Consider the following 24,010-nt stretch of genomic DNA (forward strand, 5'->3'; position numbering starts at 1 on the left):
TACGGTGTCAGGTCACTGAAACCAAACATTTTGGAAAATTTTTTTTTCAACTTCTCAACTACATTGTGTTTTATTAAAGTCTACACCGATCATAAGCCAAAATCCAACCTTACAGTAATGCAGATAAATTAGATGTAGTTTAGCATGAGGTAAAGGACGCACTATTTATGTGCACATGTGCAGCAAACCCTGGTAGGAAGATCTGATGGCCAGGATAAAATTTCAGGACACAGGAGTTTTTGGCTTGTGACGTCGGAGCCCTAAACTGTTATCTCTGCCTACTAGAAAATTTTTCAGGCTTCTGATTGACCAACATGACTTTATGATTGAGATTATATCGCCACCTGTTGGTTTGGCATGCTCTTGACAGTGCTTCATAGCATGCGTTTGCATTTTCACTTGGACTGAGATATTTTTTTAAAAACGGAAGGAAAAACTCATTCATTCATTTATTTATAACGGGACCATGCACAATTTTTAACATAAAATTCACATTTCATGCATTGCACCGGATTTAGCCAAAGGCTAATTTTCGTCCGTAGTCCCCAGGCAGGTCAACACTTACAAAACACAAAAATACCTATATGTTAAAATACAATAGATACATACACATACTGTCAAGGCCATAAATGGCTGTAAAACAACTAAATCAGTCAGTCAATTTATCTACAACATTCTTAGTGGTTACATAGTTGATTTGATTTTAAAAAAGATTTTAACTTAAATTTAAAAAGACCATGAGTTTTACACCCTTTTATGTCCTCTGGTAGGGCATTCCACTGATTAGTGGCTTTCACTGTAAAATATGTGGTCCAAATGCAGAACGTCTGCTTGATCTCACAAACGTTTCACAGCGAGGATGAATAAAGTCACGTAATACAGAAGGAGCCAGACCGTTTAAAATTTTGTGAACCATACACATGCTTGAATAAAGTCTAAAATTGTTGAAGTTTAAAAAATTATACGTCTCTATGATCCTACAAGAAGCAAAATGGTTAGGTTTTTTATCTAAAATTTTTAATGTCTGTTTATATAGAGATTTCAAGGGTTTAATAACAGTTTCACCAGCTTGACCCCAACATGTCAAACAATAAGACATGTGAGAGAAGATTGTAGCATGCATCAGAGCTTTAGCTACCTCAAAAGAAAGACAATGTCTAATTTGTCTGAAAACACAACTGGTTCTATTTGACCCTATGAATCGCTTAAGACAGGGTGGCCAGGTCCACGTTTTTCCCTTCACCAAACATTATTTTAAAGGGGTCATATGAGGTTGCTAAAAAGAACATTTGTTGTAATGAAATGTGTTTATGCGGTATAATATTTAAAAAACAATTCTCCACATACTGCACATTATTGTTTCTCCTCTATGCCCCGCCTTTCTGAAACGCATTGTTTTTCACAAAGCTCATCGTTCTGAAAAGCGAGGAGTACACTGATTGGCCATCTATCCAGTGAATTGTGATTGGCCGAATACCTCAAACGTGTGACAGAAATGTTATGCCCCTTACCATACTGTGATGCATGTCCCAGTCAGAACACCGGCACGACAAGACAAAACCAATAAAACCCATTAAAAAAGAGCCATTTGTTGCATCCAGTGGGGTCATAATTATCAATTATAATGACTTATACGGTCTTTTTATTCATTAAGTTGCATCACGCCATGTAAACATAAAACCATGTCTGCATTTGGGATCAGAGAAATGACAACAAGTGCTACTCTACACTGTTCAGAATTTATGTTTGCATCATTAGTGGCAAATCATTTATATAAGAAAACTTACTGACTGTGAGTCAGAACAGCCGGCATTGTAGGTTCAGGAAATGGTCCTCCGTTAAATGAGCTTTACACATCTGAATATTTGGGCTGAACTGTTCAGGTACGGTGTTGTATACAACTTAGACAAATAAAGAAGTGAAGTCTGCACAGTGAAAACTACTGCTACAGAGGAATTTAATCAAGCAAAGTTTTGACCTTCAGGTCTTCATCATCTGCCTGATGAAGACCTGAAGGTCGAAACGTTGCTTGATTAATTATATCATTCAGTTGTCTTGCACCTGCATCCTATTTGGTTGTTTGGGATGTGCACACCATTTTTGTATTTTTGTATATACCAAACTTAACCACTGATTTCTAGTTGTGTCCTCTCTGGAAGGGCAAACAAAGTAGTTTTGCTTTCACAACAAAACACAGTGGCATCACAACATGAAGGTGGCAGCAACAATGTTTAATTTCTTAATTCAAGCTATATTTTTTTGTTCTATTTGTGTTAAGTTATTTATAATAAGTGAAGTGAAGTTGAAGTAAACTGTTAAGTGCACTGATGTCAGATTTGAATAATACATTTTTATTGTTAAATTGTTAAATACCCTGCCTCCACTACACAATAGGCTGAAAACTATATCACGATATAAGTTTTTCATATCGGTCGATATAGATAATTATTTATATTTTTAAGAACTATTTAAAATAAGGACCAGGAGAAAAATATATTACATTTAAACATTTGTATTTTAAACTTAAAGGATTAGTTCACCTCAAAACGAAAATTTCCAAATATTTTTACACAATGCCATCCAAGATATCCATGTCTTTCTTTCTTCAGTGGAAAAGAAATAAAAAATTTTGAGGAAACCATAGCAACTAGCTGAGTTGGTTGCTATTGAAGTCCATTATATGAAAAAAAAAAAAAAATCCTGAATTTATTTTTTTCCAATGATCCTGAATTTTTTTTTTTCCAATGAAGAAAGACACTGATTTCTTGGATGGCATTGAGGGTGAGTAAATGATTAGGAAATTTTCATATTGGGGTGAACTAATCCTTTAACCTTCCTCTGATTCATAGGTGTGATTGGCAAAGGACAAAAAAGCAGGAAAATATAAGGCGCACCTATCATGACGTGGCGACAGCTCGTGTGATTATCCAGGTATGGCAAAACCAAACAGTTACATGATTGGCTGGTACCGTGTCACTCCCTACATTGTTAGGTTACCAGAGAGTGAGTGCCTTTGTTCATGCAACCAAACTTGCTTCGCAACCTCTGGTTTCTGCCGACAAAGAAAAAAAAAATCTAACGTTTTATCGAACACATTTTTTATTGATATCGATTACATGTCTATCGTGATGCATATCGTTAGCGTTTTATCTCCCATCCCTACTCCATAGGCTTATGTTTGTCACATCATTATAAGTGTTGGATCACCACATTTTAGTTCATTATCATTGCAAAAAATTTGTTTATGTATATATATTCTGTTTATGTAGGCTATATACTGTATTATTCTATGTACACTACCAGTCAATAGACTTATTCATTTGCCAAATGTTTTTACTATACTGTACTATAATATAGGCTACACATAAAGAATATTGTCCGATATATCGATATCAGTGTTTTTTTACTCCCTAATATCGGTATCAGCCCCCCAAAAAAACATATTCTTCTGGCTCTAGTAAAAAATTATTATTTTTCATAGCAGTATTAGTGGTAGTCGAACAATTCATCTAGTACAGACATGAATACTCAAGAGACAAACAATGTTAACTTTTCCTTCATTCAGTTCTAGTACAAGTACTAGAAAAACCCCTTCTCCACTGCGATTGGACAGCTGGAAAAAAAGTGTCAGTGATGTGTGTTGTTTTACCCAAAGTTGAACATTTTCTCCAGATGCTGAGAAAGAACAGAGTAAGGAGTTTTTATGGAAACTACTCTATTTGCAATTGAGTTGTTTACAAACATTTTCTCTTTTTTCTAGACTGGGATTATTTTTGGGTTCCTGTTGTTAATAAATGGCCATTGGTATCAGCACAGAATTTAAGTGTGGGTGCAGCCCTAGTTATAAACAGCTGATCGTTAACGAATTTACACTTTCCAACTGATTTCACCTGGCATATAAATGCCTTAACCTGCATTTAATTAAGTGCAAATTTGTAATATATGAAAGGAATGTGTCCTTATGACAGTTTAAGCACATCAAGCCACTGCGAGTGTTTCTCTCTAGTGGAGGAGGAAATATATTGCAAACTCTTCCTTGACTCAAGAAACTATAAAAAAATATAAACATGAGTATGTTGTCTTCTCCTGCTAACATCTCGTAATACTCTGGGGTTAGGTTTAGGTTTCATTTAGTTAAAGACTAAATGAAAGATAAATATTTAAAAAGGGATAAAATAACTTATTATTTTAAAAATAAAATAACATTATAGATGACTTATTCTTCACTGAAAAATACATGAAGCGAAACATGAGCGTATTCAGAAATGTCATGTCTATAGATCCAAAAGAACGAATGCAAGATCCAAAAATCACATCTTATTTTGCACCACAGAAGTAAACTAATTTATGTTAATGTCCAAGAATTCATGACCTGCTATTGGTTAATAACTAGAATAAAGAAGTTTCACCACAAACCAATATGTTTATGATTGTGATAATACATTAAAATGATATGATATCAAATGCCAGTTCGCAATATCACGCAGCACGATGGAAGTTTTTTGTACAGCTACATTAACCTGAAGCAAATGACACCAGAAGCCTATCATATTCAAAAATAAAAGACATTTGTCGTAAGAAATAATGTGGACAACAGTTATAATATACTTCATGTTTTATTTTACATTATGGCCTAAATAAGTGAGTGATCAGAATGGGTTCTCCTAATCTCAGTACAGATGGATTGACCAAGTCTCAATGACCATACGTCTCTGCACTCAAGACAACCCTGTCAAATGTAAACTGATGGAATATTTCAACATCATAATACTAATATTGACACTCTGTGATCATCACCAAAAGCACATTTTCCATCTCAATCTAACCAACATACTGACAATTTCAATCTGAACACACTGACCAGAGTTCAATCAATCACATGCCTGCCCTGTGCAGAAGGCTTTAGTTTAAAATGTTAAAACTGTAGTCAAAGAAGTTTCAATGATTCAGACAGCAATAAGATAAAGTTACCCAGCAACAGCAGTAAGGCACTAAGCCTACACCTGCAGTCATTTTTTTCTCTCTCTTTAATCCAGTTAGAGGCAACAAAGGCAAGAATGAAAAAGACAGACAAAAACACCTTTCTCTTACCTTTGTGGAAAAGCTTTAATCTATAATGCTTTGAAATGCAAGACGAATGCAGTCTGTCTGATCTCAACCTCAGTTCCCATAGAAAGACACATACTTAAACAAGACAAAATGACTTACACAAAACCACACGCGCACACGTGGAAACTCCCTTCCAGGCTGTGAGTGACTCCCTCTGCTCCGGCATGAGGGGAAAAACTGATGTCTCCTGCTGCAAACAAGCCAGTGTTTCTTGTTTTTAGGTAGCATAAACTCTTTGAGAAGTGCACCTGAAGTTACATCTCACACATTCTTCAGGCAAAGCTGAGGAAAGAAGCTAAATCCCCTGTAGTTTTCATTGGGGGTTTAGCGCTAACCGAATATTACCATGTCCACAGTGCTATCTGACCCTGAACAGCACCATCACCCCCACACTTAGGGGCAGTCTCCAGCCCGCCTGAAAGACGAGGACAGGAGGAAGGGCAGATGGAAAAAAGGGGGGAAGGACGGGTAAAGGAGGAGGGGTTAAAGCGGGATTCGTTTTCAACTCCATGGGGAACCAAATCCCAAAATCTGATTACAGTGAGGTTTGATGTCAGTATACATACTGTTTGTTTATTTGTTTTCTTTTTTATGGTGGCATAATCTCAATTCTAACCTGCTCCCTCAAAACACTCTTCATTCCTTCTCATCTGAGATCAAACAAAACATTCATTCAAACGGTCTCAATAAGAAAACCACAATGTAATGCATACAAAAATAAGATCACCAACAAGACAAGTTTGTTGGAAAATACCACTTGTTGGTGCTATAACTTAATGAATGGATGAATAAATAAATAAAAGCCAAAACTTATCCCAAGCAAGTGTATATAAATGAAAGGGATCCTTTATATTTTATGAGCAGTGCTATAACTGATCTAAAAATACCTAAAAACAAAAATGTCCAATTCTATATTCATATTCGTTTCTTTGACTTATTAACTAATGCCATTTGTAATTAAAACACCACAAGACAATTTGAAATCTTATTTAAATTTGTGACCTTTTTTTGAAACTTAGTGACCCAAGAAATACAGCTTATATTATATGCAAGACAGCTTTATTTAATTATTTATTTATTCACTTTGTGGAATCACTCTCTTTTAGGTTTGACCACACTTGATATTGAAGAAGGGGTAACTAGAAAATTACAGTGAGTTTTTAATGCGAGCAGTGATACAAAGCATGTTGCTGCAGAAACTTGTTAATTTGATAAATTAATTCACTTTATCACACCTGGCTGAAACGTGTAATATTTAATTAAAAATATCTACCAAGTCAAGCCAACAAAAACAGCAGTTTAAGCCTCTTTAGCGTTATATTTTGATTCAGAATTAAATGAAAAATCTTTGTGGATACTGCAGTGTGATGTTAGTAATGACACGCTCAGTAAGACTTTATTCAAAAACATACACTTTTCCTTAGCTTCTGTTTATTGCAAATAAGATACAACATTTCTGTACAGCCTCCACAATTTACTATTTTCATGAAGATAAGCATCGAATGGATGATCTGAATTAGTAGATCGTGTTTTAAATGTCTTCATGTAGTGACTGGTGATTAGTTCAACACAGAGAGAGCACGAAGAGTAAAGAGGATCAGGGTGACAATAAAGAGTCGCTATTGTGAATGGTGAGCTGGTGCCTTTGAAATGAGAATGTCTTTGTGGGGATTAGGGACACAAGGTCATACATATTCTAAAGACATGATCCTGCTAATTACAGTCAGAACAATACATTTTGTCCTTTACTGGGCTGTGCACAAAGCAAATTAACAGCATCTGTCAGTACAATCAAAAGTGCACTAGCTAACATCAAAGAGCAAGAACTCTTCTTCACTTCCATGAGTTTTATTTAGCTTAAGATTGGCAAACACAAGCTTCATAGATCAATTGATTTTATTAGCTTCAGCATATGGAACCTTAATTGAACAAATAGAGATTGAAAGGTCTGGACGGCCATCCTGACTGCCATTAATCGTAAGTCTGGTCTTTCAGCACAACAGAGGATAAAAACATCAGCTGTGCAAAATTTCAATACATTTTTATACACTAAAACTAAAACAAGGATATTCAATGTGATAAGGCCTTTTACTTAAAGACCTATTGAAGTCTCCATTTTCTTTTTTAGTTCAATAAAATGTGGACTTGGATGACGATCACGGATCTGACGACGCTTTTCATAGGCGGAGCGTGTGTAAGGCTGGGGAAGGCTTAGCCATGTATGGGGACTTGGGGCAATAATGCCACTTAATTGAAAAAAAAAAATGCCCCTGCACAAACAAATATAATCTATTACGTCTGTTGCTAACAAAGTGAATATGAATAGTGTCGAATGCGGAATTCAATTAAGATCTTCTCATGTTGCGCCTTATTTTATTTTAGGTGTTTTTACAGTGTTGCGCATTTTAACCAATCACACATAATTCTGTTGAGTTTAGGAATGCAACGGCAAAACAGAAGCATTCAGATGAGTCCTCACTGAAACTCATCAGTTTTGTTGAGTGTGTGTGCGTTCGCTGACTGAATTCTGAACTCTTGGGAATTCCCTCATCATAAACAACAAAGCGCAGATGTATGTACTAAGAGATTAATTTAACAGTTTATACAGCTTTAGTGATTATAACGATAGTTTTGTTTTGTTTTTTGAGAAAATCAGCCGAAACAATAACTATAAGAATAACTTGAATCTTGAATCTTGAGAGTGCTTAAACTCGTGATAGATCAATGTTAGTGAAAATGTCACTCTCCATATATAATTTATTCGCTGTTTGAATAATCGTGGAAAGGAAACATTAATTATACATTTCTGATGCTATTATTAAATTTTCTAATAAGAACCTAAAATCTCATTTAATAAAAATTTTTCCCATTAAAAAAAAAAAAAATTATTAACCCTACATGACACCTATGTCTGGTTCTTGCCAAAAAAGATGCGTTTAAGATATTTATTACACAGTGGCGGATAGGGCTGGTACCGAACTTTGATGCCTTTATGGTATCAAACGAAAAAATTAGATACTATAAGTATCAAAAAATTATTTATAGTTTGGTGCCAAATTTCGGTTTCAAAAGGCAAGCGGGCGGGTTTTTTTTATTATTATTATTATTTTTTGCCAAGCGGCTGTGTCTGTGTGAGCTTGTAGCATACGTGCATGTAAGGACCTAAATTCGCCGTGATTGGCTGTCCACCACCACATGACGTGACGGGGAGGATTTCTGAAGATACTCGCAGTCACACAACACAAAAGTAGTTGTTTTTTCTCAAAATGTTTCCGTTTTACAATGCCAAAGAGGTCTAAAGTGTGGCTACACTCTGTAAAAGTGGATGCCGAGTCAGCATAGTGCAACATATGCGCTAAGAGTATTGCAACCAAATCCGGTAATTCCACCAATTTATTGAAGCATTTATTTGGATGAGTGTTTTGCCCACCCTCCCTTGTTTAGTTTGGTCTACTCCATTGCGTATCTTGAAACACGCCCCCTTTCACGTCGTCTAAAAAACAGAGAGAGAGAGAGACAGATTCGGTACAGCGATCTTCTCTGAGCAGCAAGCCACTGTATACTTCGAATTAGAAAATAACCGACTATGTTTACGAGAATACTTGCAGAGACGATAGCCCATGGGACTGGAAAACACAATAGCACCCGGGACGTGGGGCTAACGATTTTGCGAGCCCTAGACCTCAGATCTATCCAGTTTGTGAAACACTGGTTTTGTTAAACAAAATAAATGATTATTTTAAAAGATTGACTCAAAAGAATCATCGGTTCACTAATCGGGTAATGAACTTGTATTACCGAGCCTCTATTATTGAACATCTCGAATGAATAAAGACTTCAAGTTCATCTGTAAAGCACATAAAGCTATCGTTTGAGTTTATAAACTTCTATTTCATGTATGATTCGTATGGATCTGCTAACTGAATGCAAAGTGTGAGTTCTAGAAGAATGTTTGTGTCTTGATGAGCATGTATCGCTCACTAGGAGTCGCTAAATGAACAGCTGCTGTCCTTTTTTTTTTTCAACGGAGGATCAGTTGCCCTATTGGTTAAAATCCCCAAACTGTTTACTTAAATAGTAAATTAATAAATGACATCAAAACAGGGGCATTTGCGTTATGATGTGGTGGGCTGCTGTGGGCCAGAAAGTCCAGGGCCACTTTTTGGTCCCAGTCCGCCCCTGAATGGCGCACCCCTATCCAAAAAGTACAACCAATTGTATTAATAATGTTATCCTGAGTGTGAAGTGTTACCAGAATTTGTTTTAAGGTGAAAAATAGAAGTTTTGTATTTAATGTATTTGTGTTGATGTTGAAATGGATTTTAAAACATATGGTATCGAAAAAAGTATCGTTAGGAACCGGTATCGAAATTGGCACCAGATCGAAAGATTTTAAACAATACCCAGCCCTAGTGGCGGAGCCAGGATGTTTTTCATAGGGGTGGCCAGGGAGGGGCCAGCAACCAGGCAAGTGTGTTTTACTGACAAATAGTCTAACAATATCTCATCAGACTGCAGTTCACACTTGATCTACTGAAGCTCATTTGGCTGCTGTAGATTTTCTGCGCTCGCTTGACTCGCGCCTGACACTGAGGTGAAGCTCAAGTGTGCATCTGAAAATTCTCCGGTTTGATGTGGATAGATACGGCGGTTCTGCATCTAAATAAATCCGTTTCTTGTCAAGAAAAAAAACAGACAAAAATTGCAGTTTTCAGTGGGGTGGCCAAAAGGAAAGGCCACGCTTTCGTTAGTGGTGGCCACCCTGTTAATACATTTGTCTGCTTTTAGCCTTACCCTGGAGTCGGTTCACCCTCTGCCTATGATGCTTTTCATACTTTTCTGGCTTACTTGGCAGACACAATTTTTTTTTAAAGACAAACAAACCTTTTACAGGTTTGGAACAACACTGGGGTAATTGATTAATGACAAAAAATTTTGTTTTGGGGTGGAGTATCCCTTTAAGGTCATTTAGGTACTGCCCCAGTTATAAGCTGTTGTACACTTCAAGGTACCATTTTTGGATGATGTATAGTGTAGTCAGCTGCTCATATTAGTAACTTATGTACAGTATTCTCACCCATAGTCACCACAATATTTTAATAACTCCACAGTTATACAGTATATACTGTACAGCCCTATATTAAACACTTTCCTTTAAAACATAAAATATATAATGGACTCGTTTTATACATTGAATCAAAATGGACTTTAAGACCAAGCGGAATTTCATTAAATGTTGAGACTTAATTATTGTGTGATACATAAAAGGCTTGCCACAGTATACAGTCACACCGGTACAAGGGACATAATCAAACTTAAGTAAAAACAACGGGTTTATGAGCAGCTCCAATGAAGTATTTGCGACCCATGATAAATGAATCTAAATAAACATTGAAATTCAGATGTACTTTGCTGACATATCAGTTACACATGCAGCATAGCAGAATTACATTTACACCTGACAAGAATAACTGTAGTTCAGGATTTTTGTGGGAAGCACAAATTACAGTGGGTCATGATGAGTGTGTAAAATATACAACAGTGAACCAAACACCAAAGGAGTATAAGTCTAGACCGAGCGGCAACCTCTCGCTCTCTCTCTCGTGAAGACAACAAGGAAGTGACTAAAACTGTATTTCATCCACTGCCCGCTTCAGGCTGGCTGCAAAAGGGAGTCAGTCCCATAGACTCCCCATGTTAAAAAACTTTACAGCCTGGTTCAAAAAATTATTTTGGTCAATATAGATTTTGCCCTTCATGACAACTGTGAAGGGGAAGACTTTATTTTATATAACTCATCCATTTATATTATATTAAGCCATGAAGTTGTGCAAAATTAAGGGCATGGCCATTTGACTGACAGGTGGATTGTCACTGCAGACACCGCCTTCAAGCTAGGTGGGTGTGGCTTCAGCAACCAGATCCCGCCTTTTTGCCCATTTTCGATTGTCCGGTAGAGTTGTGTGGTGAAGCGCTGCCAAGCGCCGGCCCGCTCTACACACTTTGAGCTTCAAAAAAATACGCTCTTCAGGAGTCTACGGGTGACGTCACGGACACTACGTCAATGTTTTTAAACAATCTATGGTCTTGACACATTTAGAAGCCAGTATCATTTAAAGAATGACTGAACGCTTGGCTCCCTTAACCAGTATTACATCTGTTTGACATTTCAGTCCATTCAACTGTATTCAGTATTGGCACTAGGTTTCCTTCCCCAGGTTCTTTGCTTCAATCAGCTTGTATTCTTGTCAGTCTGTGTAGTTCATGATAGCTGTCAGACAGACACTGGAGAGGCAAATCACACTCTTCACTCAACTCTGTAGCTGGAATTTGCTCTTTAAAGTCCTAAATGTCAGCCATGACCCCGAGAGCTATCATGTAGTTCCAGTAAGACACTGATACGCACAAAAAGCAAAATGACAATGGCTATAAACAACGGTGTGTCAGACCACATCATCAAACATCTAGAGTATCTCTTTTGATTGTTTGAGACTGTTTGTAACAGAGAGAGGATGAACTATGAGTAAACAGGAAGAAAGAATATGAAAAGCTAAGATGCTTGCTAATTAATCACACTGCCAGACATTCTGGCCTCTGAGAAACAACGAGTGCCACAAAGGCAAATCTGTAACAGATGTGTGCGCACATATCACTTGAACCAAAAGCCAAATCTGTGATGTTTCAGTGATGGCTCAGAAGACCAAATGCTGACAAATGAAGAGGAAGAGACAAGAACACGCATGAATATACTTCTTATGAAGTGAACCATGTTTTGAAATTAATTGGGTGTAAAAAATTGTGCCCACAGACATGAGCCCTCACCCACTGCAATCTATCTCCACTGACACACAAGCTACACACGGAGGAACCTAAATCATATTATCTGAACCACTAAATTGAATAAGGTTGACCTGACTTGCTCTGTGTTCTTTGTCGAGCAATCTGTCACGTCAAGGTGCTAGAGTCCAATGAAATCAATGTGGTCTGGCTGCTGGCTTTTCTGTCAATTCTCAGCTGTAAACCCCACTGAACCAGAGGGAGTCACTGAGCATGGATACAGGAGCATTAAATGGATACTTTACCCAAAAGTTAAAACCAAATCCATAAGACTTTGGTTATTTTCACATATTTTAATACCCAAGGTTTCGGTCCAGGTAACCAACATGTAAAATATCCAAAAAAAGACAAAACAATATAAAATGAATCTATATAAATTGAGCAGTTTAAACTAAGTCTTGAAAAAAAAAGATACTATTGCTTTATTTGGTGAACAGATTTAATTTAAATCATTTATTCACATTAGAAACACACATGGAAACATGGAAGCTCCTGTGTGTGTTATGTGTGCAAGAGAAATGTACTCTATTGTATGCTTGTCAACAATTGCTAAGATGTAAATGAAAGTCTAAATGAAATATGGGATTTATTTTACAATCGTATATATTTACAATTTAAGATGTGATTAAAACGCTTGATTCAATGATTTGTTTGAAGACACATTTAAGTACTTTTGCATCTTCTAAGTTTTGTTTATCTGTAACTTCAAATGGCAGGACAGAAATCATAATTTTAATTAAAGAAATAAAAAACCTTTTGCTTCGAAGATTAACCAAATCTTATAGTTTGGAATGACATGAAGGCGAGTAAATGACAGATTTTTACATTTTGGGTAAACTAACATCTGCAGTTAAACTCTGTGTTAGTGTAGCAACCATGTCCTCTTCACCTTTAGGAATTACTTAATTTGCCATTTATTTTGTCATCCCTCTGTCCTAAATGTGTGAAGAGACCTCTGAGTGAAGATGATAAAACCAGTTTGAAAGTAGACATGAACAAGCAGTAAAGCACACTAGGTAGCGTTTAGAGAAAGACAGAAATAATGTGGTTACCCCATAAACAAAACAGGCCCTGCCTTTTGTTTGTGACACCACTTGTCATGGAGAAGACAGGAAGTCAAACAAACATTTACATGTTCTTAAACCATTTTGATTTTTGAACTCTCCATGGTGTTTATCAATAAACACCAAATACTTAAATACTTCATCTCAAAATGGATTCTTCTTTCTTTATATTTTATAGTTCTGAATGCTCTTTACAATTGTGTTCTTTTGAAATATTTGTTTACTTTGAACATTTAAATAAACCAAAACCCAAAATCTATAGATTTTTGAACGATGTCAGACACAAAGCAGGTTTCTCCTTGAAATCATCACAGAATACTTTTCTTTTCTTTAGTTGATTTTTCCTAAAGGTTAAGTTAATAGCACTTAGAAACCACCTGTTATTTCTTGTTAGAATTTGTAGTCCTTTTCACTCACAAATGCTGGTAAAGTTTCAGAAAACGTCCAGCAACTGTTCTGGAATTGCGTGATTTTTGTGATTCTCAATGAACAAATGTGGGGTCTGATACCGGGATTGAATCTTCCAGCATTCCAACGGAGTGATTCATGGTCTTTCTTTCAGCGGACAGGCACCCAAGTGTCTGAAAGATCAGGCTTTGTACCATGTTCAAAATACTTTGCACTGTCAATTTGTTCTTTTCACACACAGGAAACATGTGTTCAAGTTTATTAATTAATATTATTTTTATTGGGTGGGAGGGGGTTGTTACAATACTTTATCCTATCACAGCTTAATGTGGCAAATAAAAAAAAAATTAAAGCTATTTTTGTTGGCCAAAACAAGTATAACAAGAGGAATTTTTAAAACCTTTTTGTTAAACATTCAAAAACATTTGTTTAAATGTCACATGTCACCTTGTAGCTCAACCAATGCTTTGAGAAACTACTTGTTTTTCTAAACAGAGAAGCATTGCTAGCAGTTGCAGCTGTGTTTGAAAACAACTTAGCAACAAAAATGTGTTTTTGGATTTGGTTTGAAACAATAAGTTAAACATGTTTTAAATTACTGGGTCCACAAACACACACACCAAAAGCAGCGACGACGAAGACTGCCAGCAACGTGACCTTCTAACCCAGAACGCAAAAGGTGAGGTGTTATACTAACACAGCAAGATAACAGCATGCCATGGCCTCATCACTAACGACTGCTTGATGGGTTTGTAAATATTCTTTAGGGCTTTCTTCTTTCAGCCCAGTCTTTCATGCATCTTTGAAACAACAGTGCAACAGCCATAACATTTCACTAGAAGCGAGGCTAATTAAAATAAGAATCTCAGGGCCAGATCAGATATGAATCTTGGACTGCAAAGGATATTCCTCAATAGATAAACAATTCCATTAACAAAGACATTAACTTCTGATGTTTATAGTGCCTTATCTTTGTTTATTTTCAAGATCTTGTTAATGGAGATACAGTCCGGAGAGTGGAGCACTGTTTATTTATTTTTATTTTTTCTTCCTTTTGTTTGATAATTTTATGGGTATCAGTGTGTGATAGCAGAAGTCAGAAGACTGCTAACACCTCTCCTTTTCAGCGGTGCAAGGTTTCCCTTAACCAAACCGACACAATATAAAACACACAACGCACGCCTCAATGTGCGTGAGGAATCCTCAAATGAGAGCGCTGCTGAGGTTATGAGACATTGTGTTTGCCCTGAAATAAACATGGATTGAAAAGATTTTAGAATAAATAACTTTATTTAATAACTGTATGCATGTGGTCCAGATACATACAAGTGGTGATCATTTAAAGCTTAATATACAACAGTTAGGTCTGCAAGCTTGTTTGACAGGTTCATGCATTAATTCAGTCTAATGAGGCAGGTTTGACTAAGTGGGTAATGAAAACAGCAATCTACAGCAATAATGTAGATTTAGTACCTTGTTTTGATTAATACATGGTACCTATTCAACATTCAAGACTCCAGAACTAATCACTATACTAATTAATAAACACATTATTTATCTGTCTGATGTGCTTTTTATAGTACATCAAAAGTATTTTTTTAACATCCAATTATGCTGTCAAACACGACAAGGACTGAAAAAAAAAAAAAAAACATGATTGATTTTTTTTTTTTTTAGGTGAGACTACATTAAATTTACATAGTTAGTATTGGACTTGAATAACATAACATAACATAAGCAAATGTTGAATAATTATAAGCAAGATACTACTTGGAAAAGTCTTAAGGTGCAAAATGACCGTGGTTCCAGCTGGACAGTGAGGATTTTTTTTTTTTTTAAACATTTTACCCTTTCTACAGTTTAGAGTGAGGCTCTGCATCAAAACAACAGAACTGTACACTACAATCACTCAGAGTTATTTATGGTATGACCTTTCAGCACTATATCTTCTAATATTTTTTATCTAGAGCCAAACGCATTACATTCTTTCTGCATTAAGTTCTTTCTGCTCTGTGAAAATTGCTTCTTTCTTCTTTCAAACAAACATTATTTGTTTGTTTTTAGTTGACACTTATTTTAAGCAAAATTTATGCTCTCGGGGCCCACATCTCTGATGACTCTTTTGACGGTTTAGAATTTTTTTTCTTTTACAAAGTCCTGCTGCTGCCCAGATGGAAATTTATAACGATTCCAAAAAAGTATTGTATAAATATAAAGACTAGACCTCTTGGAACAATAATTGAATACACCTGATATAGAGTTGACTTTTGCCAGGCTTTGTGATTTTTACAGAATGTTTCATACTTGATGTTCAACTATAATATAGCCTAGATAACTGTTCAACTATAATGCATGGTTTCACATCAGAGAGAGACATACTTGTGAATATTGTGAATATATACGCACTACAACAAAACAGATATTTGTTAAAAATACACTGACATTCACCACCACAGAAAAACTCATTTTAGCTATATAAACCCATACGCCATGTTCCAAAACCTTGCTGCCTTATTAGTAGGACTGCAGCAAATTATTATTTTGATAATCGATTAATCTAATGATTATTACTAGCGTACACTGTAGAGCTCCACACTGCTGTAATCAGATGCATTCTTAACTGCTGCTTTCTCACTGCTGTCATTTTTTTGCTATGTTTATTTCGTTATTGAGAGGAAAGTGCGCAGTATTTATATATTCACCCAAACGCAGCTCAGCAGCTTCAGATTTGTCTTCTTCTCTTGAATTGCATCCAATTGGGCTGAATTACAGTCTTGTGCTACAGCACTCTAATGGTCAAACCGCATCAGGTAATATGAGATCAAACAACAACATTTGTTGACAATTTTTCATATTGGCCATGACGTCGATAAGCCCTAAATAAGAAACATCAAAAGTAACATATGCAGATAGGGTGCCACAGAAACCCCATGGAGCACCGCTAATACGTTGCTATGCTTATGGCACAATATTACACACAAGCATAAAACACTGATAACATAAGTTCTGTAGAAGTGCTACGGCAGTGCCATAATTTCTCATGGTCATTTATCTTCCTCCTGCAGGACAGGACATCTGAGATGAAGCAGCAGTGATGCTGTTCTGCACAGGAACTGAGCAGACAAACAGATGCCTGCGCGCTGAGAGGTTAGGCCAGGTCAAGCGGTTCATTCACAGAGAAGACGAGAAAGAATTTGCTCCATGTACCATTTGTTCACGCTTGGACAGGAGACAGAGACGAGCTTCACCCCGAAAGACCGGCTTTGACTAGAAAAGGTGACCTTCCTCTGCTTTCTATCCGCTTATCCGCACTCATGAGAAAGCGAACATTCCTCAAGGTGAAGGGGACACACTAGGCTTTGCTTTTGAAAGGTATTCGGCTGTATATAACAGCAGATATTGGAGTGCGGAAGAAATTTCGGAGTAATTTATGCATCTTAATATGAGTGATTTTTTTGCTAAATGTAATTTAAGCATAATTAAAGTAAGGGTCCTGTGGTGAAACATCAAAAAAGACCATGGGGATTAGAAACAGCATGTTAATGACACTCACAATTGGCAGATACATTTATAAATGCTGCATCGTCACCTGCTCACAGCCATGGAAATGGAAAAAACATGCAATCTTCCAACAGATTTTTTTTAGCAGAAACATGGAAAAAATGAGATGATTAAACAGCTTGTTGTTAGCCAAGAATAAACAGTGCAGTCTACAGAAGAAGATCAAATGGGACAAACCAGTTCATGGCTATAATGAACGACATCATTCGGAGCCATGCATTGAATAATAATAACTGAGGCCAAAGTTTCCAGAGAGGCACAAGTCTGCACGTGCCATTAGACCACAGGGTTTAACAGCACTTTTTACAGGAAAAAATGTATCTTTCATTCTGAAAATTACTGAAAGTTTCCTGTCATATGGAGGTGATCCCAGTTAAAAAAGAAAAGAAAAAAGTTACGAACCATTACCAAGGACAACACTAAAACTTGCATGAAAGTAAAAGAGTGTGAGGATGACGGTTAAATGGACGCCTTCTTAATCCAGGCGGATCATTTGTTACTGTACAGGGTGTGTTTGGCACAACACTGTTCTAATTACAGGACATGGACCGGGGAATGAACTGAGCAACAATACTCAAGCCGTTTGGGAACAGATTTTTTAGTTCTAATCCTTGCAAAGAAGCTCATATTTAAAAGGGGTGAAACATGCACAGATATAGGGTAGCAACAAATGGTGGCAGTATATGCAGTGATACCCACAACCCCCTCGCATTTTTGTCCAAAATGTCCCATCTGGAGAGTTCAACAAAAGGCTTGTTGAGTCTGAGGCATGGTGGGACAGTGGTGACCCACAGAATCTAATCCCTTAGGGCAAATCACACTCTCAAACCAAGTCTTGAACAAGAGGAATTACAATCAGCACTACTTAGACAGCTGGAGGAGGGGAGAAGTCTACTAAACACTAAGGATTGCATCTCTCTCTATAACCTGTGCATCTAAGACTATTCTCCTGGCAAGTCTTAAGGCCATTGAGGCTGAGCTGACACGGATTAGAAGAAAGCTTTTCAAATGACAAGTGAATGTCGGCCAGGAATAGCCACAAACATACCACATGCATTTTCACGTTCAGTTACATTAGGTCCTCAGCTAATATCAGTAAAATTTCTTGGTATCTATAACAAATTTGTTGCTATAGCAAAAGCTATTAAAAAAAAAATAAAAATATATATATATATATATATAATGTGACGAGTCAGCTGCCTCCTCCCTGATTATCACCGGCACCCCGTCCTAAATCGCCGCCCTTCACCAGGCTCCCGACTGGAGTGGGTGTGTGAGAGGAGGGGCGCTGGATGAGTCAGGGCTGGCGGCGTGTGATGGGGCACACCTGAAGGAAGTGGAGCCTCATTACCGCCGCTGTTTAAAAGCCCAACGCGCCTCTCCTCAGGAGACCGGTCTCTTCCCCGTGCATGCACGCTGGTGTCCTCGTGGGTCCAGGAAGGGAGCGTTGAGGGACTCCCGCGCCACCAAGACGTGAGCTGCCGGACCCGCGATCCGGAGGAGAACCGCACCCGTTTACACGGCCGACGGGCCAGGATGCCGGGCCGTCCATCCCCTACCAGTGCCGCGGCCAATGAGAGAGACGCGGCCGCTAGGAGAAGCCGCCGCCCCTCGCGCCCCGGACCTAGGAGGGGAGCGCGTGCGGCCGCCGGACTCCGCCCCTTGCCTGGACCCTTCCTCGGTGAACACTGCCCGACCCACACAAACCCCGCAGCACAACGAGGACACCAGATTCCCTGTTATTTTGGACACTTTCCCCCTTTGGCCACTTTTATTCCCTTTGTTTTATGATTTCTGTTAATAAAAGCCTCTCCGAGGCCTGACGCCACGCCCACTGTGTCTGTCTAGTGTTCCTCCCGTGACACTGGTGGAGAATGCGGGCAAGGCGGAGCCTAGACAGCGCAGTGGGAAACGTCTGGTGACGTCACTCCCTCTCGCTTGCAAACGTTCGTGAGAACCCAGACTGGGACGGAGGAAAACTGGGGACAGCCTCCCAACCACACAAGGGGTAAGTGACTTTTCCATTGTCATTTTACCCTGTGGTTGGTTGAGGCTGTCACTAAAACCCGGTTTCTCTGTCCCTGTTCTGGTGCGCTGCGAGAGGGAGGACCGCCCGGAGAGGAAGCCCCGCCCACTCCGACCGTTTGGAGCCTGGTTGAGGATGGTAGCACTCCCGTGTGGGCGGCGCCCTGATGACGGGGATGTCGCTTGGGAGGGGGAATGTGACGAGTCAGCTGCCTCCTCCCTGATTATCACCGGCACCCCGTCCTAAATCGCCGCCCTTCACCAGGCTCCCGACTGGAGTGGGTGTGTGAGAGGAGGGGCGCTGGATGAGTCAGGGCTGGCGGCGTGTGATGGGGCACACCTGAAGGAAGTGGAGCCTCATTACCGCCGCTGTTTAAAAGCCCAACGCGCCTCTCCTCAGGAGACCGGTCTCTTCCCCGTGCATGCACGCTGGTGTCCTCGTGGGTCCAGGAAGGGAGCGTTGAGGGACTCCCGCGCCACCAAGACGTGAGCTGCCGGACCCGCGATCCGGAGGAGAACCGCACCCGTTTACACGGCCGACGGGCCAGGATGCCGGGCCGTCCATCCCCTACCAGTGCCGCGGCCAATGAGAGAGACGCGGCCGCTAGGAGAAGCCGCCGCCCCTCGCGCCCCGGACCTAGGAGGGGAGCGCGTGCGGCCGCCGGACTCCGCCCCTTGCCTGGACCCTTCCTCGGTGAACACTGCCCGACCCACACAAACCCCGCAGCACAACGAGGACACCAGATTCCCTGTTATTTTGGACACTTTCCCCCTTTGGCCACTTTTATTCCCTTTGTTTTATGATTTCTGTTAATAAAAGCCTCTCCGAGGCCTGACGCCACGCCCACTGTGTCTGTCTAGTGTTCCTCCCGTGACAATATATATATATATATATATATATATATATATATATATATTAAATAAAGTAATTATTATTAGCATGATTACTTAACACAAATTAAGAAAACACTAGCATGTTAATGTCACATATATATATTCTGACATTAGTTATTGGTTATTAAATGTGTTTGAAAGCAACGCATATCAGCATGTACCAGACTGACTCTGTAATGGTGCGGCAGAAAAGCTGATCTGATAACACTAGTCCTCTAACAGAGCAACATTAAAGTAATGCCTGAATAAATGAATCCGTGTGTTTACTCTGAATTTCAGAATAGCTAATGGTGACTGAAAATCATTCAGACAGCAATTTCCAGACATTCATGTCAGGGTGTCTTCTTTTTTCTACCTCTTCAGAATCTCGCTCTGCAGGAGCTTTGTCACACATTTACCAATTAAAAATGTCAGAAGGGATGACTGAATAATTGACTGCTTCTGATTTTTCTTGAAGCTGGCTGAAATTCTAACACAAGCACTCACACAAACATGAACTACTGTAATGAAATGAACTGGGATAACGTGGGAATACATTTGCAGTAGAAAGCATATGTTCCTTCACAGCTTCAGTAAGGTCTGCCTCCCTTATCTATTTAATAAGTGAAGCCCCAGAAAAATGTTTGGTTACATAATTATCATGAGTAACAATCGGGATGAAGGATACATGGTTTCACGTTTGATCCGATGCAAGCAGAACAGCAGTTTGTCAGTATTTTTGAAGCTATTATTTTAAGCTACTGTCCGAGTCCATCAACTGACTGCCTCCTTTAATTAAAAAAGTAAAATAAAAAATAAGAAATTGACTATTAAGGATTCCTGCTGAGAATCACGTCTGTGAGTCTCTTGACAAAGCACACGAGCAATCAAAAGGAAAAACTGTATTTATGTAATCATAAAAACCTAGTTTTCTGTAACTTAATGTTGTTCTTGAGCCAGTATAGAAAGACAGTTCTTATATTAAGATGCATGTCCACTGATCTGGGAATCCTCAGCCTTTTCATTCGCTACCTTTCCCTCCTGCTTGTAAGCAGCATAAAAGGGTTCATTCATGTAACAGCATTCATCCACCGCACGCAATGCTCCCAAGAATTTTGTGTAAAATGTAAAAAATATGAGAGTGTTGCACTAAAATCCGAAAACAAGTGGTCACAGAAGACGCTTTTGAAACACGTGATAATTCCAGGTGGAAACGGTAACGAGTCTCGACTGACCACTGATGATCAGATCGCTGAAAACAACTCAATACCAGGAGGAAACAGGCCTAACATCTACATGTGCTTTGAAGAAAAGTATTCTTTTCTCATGAAAGGTGTATTTAAGTCTAAGCTAGAACCCAGCCCACCAAGACATTCAGGTCTTTACTATCAGACCTTTTCCTCCAGTCGATTACAGCTCACTATCAGATGAGCTGCTCTTTGGGGTTTCTGAAGTCTGCACAGTCAGTCAAGACTACAAATGTTGTTTGAAGGGTGGAAGAATGATCACTAGAGAGCGCAAAAACTGAGATAAAAAAGGGGGCTCCTACCCACAAAGATTTTGAAACACTTGGGGCTCTGGAAACATATGTTGAGAAGCGTGATCGATATATAAAAGCTGTCAATATGGTTTGATTTAGAGAAATTACAGGGATTGAAAGGGATGAATCTCTGGCTTGTGGCTTTACTCCTCACATCCATCAAACAGAACAATAGAGAAATGCAGCACTTTATTTCAGAGTGTCCTGACCCAGCTGTGTTTACTCTTATGATTAGTGTTAAAAGAACAGCTGCCGGACCCAGTGTCAGCTGGATGCACCCTCCTTCCCTCACACACACACACACCTGATCTGCACTGTGTTATAATAAAAAAAGATAAGATTCTCAAAATCGGTAGGAAATGTTTCTGTGTGTGGGTTTGGAATGACACAACAGCAAGTAAATGCCAGATTGCAAATGCCGTTTTTTAAAGCTACTTTTTCACATGTACTCACATTAGTACTCACAATAACTCTAACAACTAATTGTACACATTAATTCAGCTTCCCTGGCATTGTTGATCTTCATTATTTGTATAAATCCTGCTGGAAACTCCTAAGATTTGACAGATGTATTAGTATGTATTATCATAAAGCTTTCAATTTGTCACCATTTCTTTTTTCATTGACCTAGACATGAAAAACCATATGTTTAGCTAGGTTAGTCTCTCTCTGGTGAATCATGAACGGTTGGAATTTATATAGGGATTTGTGACTCAACAAGCCATCATTTTGTTGGACATGATGTCAGAAGACAGTCTAAAGGCGCAGGGAAAAAACATTATGTTTATTGTTAGAGGAACATGTCTGTGATTTGGCAGTCTGTCCTTGGACAGCCTGGAAAGATGGTTAGGAAAAAAACATTGACTGGCCGCTAGACTGTGGCTCACTGCCTCCAGGACGCATTCAACACCCGTCTTACCTCACCTGCTTTTTATAGCCAGCTCTAAAAACAGCCAGATCCATGCACAGAGGCTGCCCTTGTGCAATTACTTTTGAACCAAATATAATCTCTAGAAGACGGAAACACATCATCAAATTGACCAAGATTACCCGTTAATGGTCAGAACATAAAAGACTTAAGTTTAACAGAACGACAAAAGCTTTCTCATGTGGACAAGCTTGAAAAACAACATTCGACTTACAGTGACTTACAGTTAGTGAACATTAAAAGAATTAGAAAAGAAATTCATAATGGCTGTCCCACAGAATCTACCTAAACAGTAAGAGACACACATACTCGCTGTACAATAGAGAATTTACAGCACCTTATAAGGGGAAAATGCGTAAAGGGTGGACATGATATACGGTTTTCCAAAGAGTGGTTTGCTTCACAGAATTAGGGCCAGGAACTTTGAGGGCAAGTTGTAAAAATAGGTTTGTAATGTTTCTTGTGGCAATGAATTGAAGTAGTGTTTTAAAACAGACGCTCAAGACATGTATCAACTCCTCAACTTAAATAGGTACAGCATGATCCAGATATCACAGGAAAACTATACCTTCCTTCTTCAATTTAGTTCAATAAGGCCCCAAATCATAAATTAGACTCACACTTTATTGAGCGAGTAAACCATGGTTTTACACTAGTCAAAAAATAACAGTGAAGACTCTACAATTAGGAACAGACTCTGTAAGTAAAAGTAAAACCTCTATAGCTCTTGAAAAAAACATTTGAATGAATTCATTAATTAATTGGATCACCCTTAGGAGTTACAAAGCAGACATCAGTCATGACAGAGAGAGGTCTCTCTGTGCCGAATAGCATGCCTGGACCTTCCTTCTGAGGTCAGCTTGTGTTTGTTCTAATCCTGACACTCCACAGGGTTCAATAGCCCTTTTGTCATGATGGTATTCCTCTCAAATTTAACACCACACCCTACCACTACATCTTCCTACTTGAAGGTTAACGTTAATGATGCGATCACCATGTGAGACCAACTGTCCACCTTTCATAAATGAGTAGAACAAGGCAGACTAGTTAATAAAATAACACATAAGGAATAGACTACTTTATGACTTGTATATGTAAGCTAAAGAGAACATGATCAATTTGCCATCTGATTCTTTTCTTTGTTGGAAAGCTGAATAACAATTTGAATTTGTATATTACAGTTTGCATATCATTTGCTTGAGAACAGAAGTAGGTCATTTAGTGTTTTCCTTTCATTGTTTATCAAATCACTTTATTTTCACATGCTATAGGCATAATATACAATGATAAAATCACAATTTCCTTGAGCGGGACAATTCAGTATTTTATTCTACAGGGAAGAAGACACAAATTATGCGTTTTAACTATTTTCAACTACAACCAATTATGATTTTATAAAAACATTTTTTTAATTAAAATTAAGTTTAAATTACCTCTGAAAACTAAAAATGTACTTTTCAGATAATAATTATTTTCTTAATTCGTGCAGACATCACAGTTTATTTTTTTAATATAGCAATTTCTTTTTTTCTTCTTTTTTTCACGACAAAAGCATTTATTTATATGTAAACTATTTTATTAGCCTACTTTATTTCAAGCTAACAATAAAAAGAACTAATGAGGTGTTGAACACATTAAAATTAGTGAAAAATATAGCTAAGTGTT

General features: G+C 38.3%; 1 protein-coding gene across 5 annotated transcripts in view; it reads right to left on the minus strand.

The window, feature by feature from the left end:
- tiam2a (TIAM Rac1 associated GEF 2a) overlaps window positions 1–24,010 on the minus strand; it is a 94,592-nt gene that overhangs the window by 57,721 nt on the left and 12,861 nt on the right. The window contains exon 1 of one of the 5 annotated variants that reach the window (XM_052579838.1): window positions 5,209–5,521. The exons of 3 other annotated variants lie outside the window; for them this stretch is intronic. The gene's annotated coding sequence lies outside the window, so the exon portion shown is untranslated. Of the gene's footprint in view, window positions 1–5,208; window positions 5,522–24,010 lie in introns of those variants that run through there. One more of the 5 variants, XM_052579836.1, reaches the window with a different exon arrangement.

The sequence above is a fragment of the Carassius gibelio genome, chromosome B17 (assembly GCF_023724105.1).
Source record: "Carassius gibelio isolate Cgi1373 ecotype wild population from Czech Republic chromosome B17, carGib1.2-hapl.c, whole genome shotgun sequence".
Taxonomy (NCBI): domain Eukaryota; kingdom Metazoa; phylum Chordata; class Actinopteri; order Cypriniformes; family Cyprinidae; genus Carassius; species Carassius gibelio.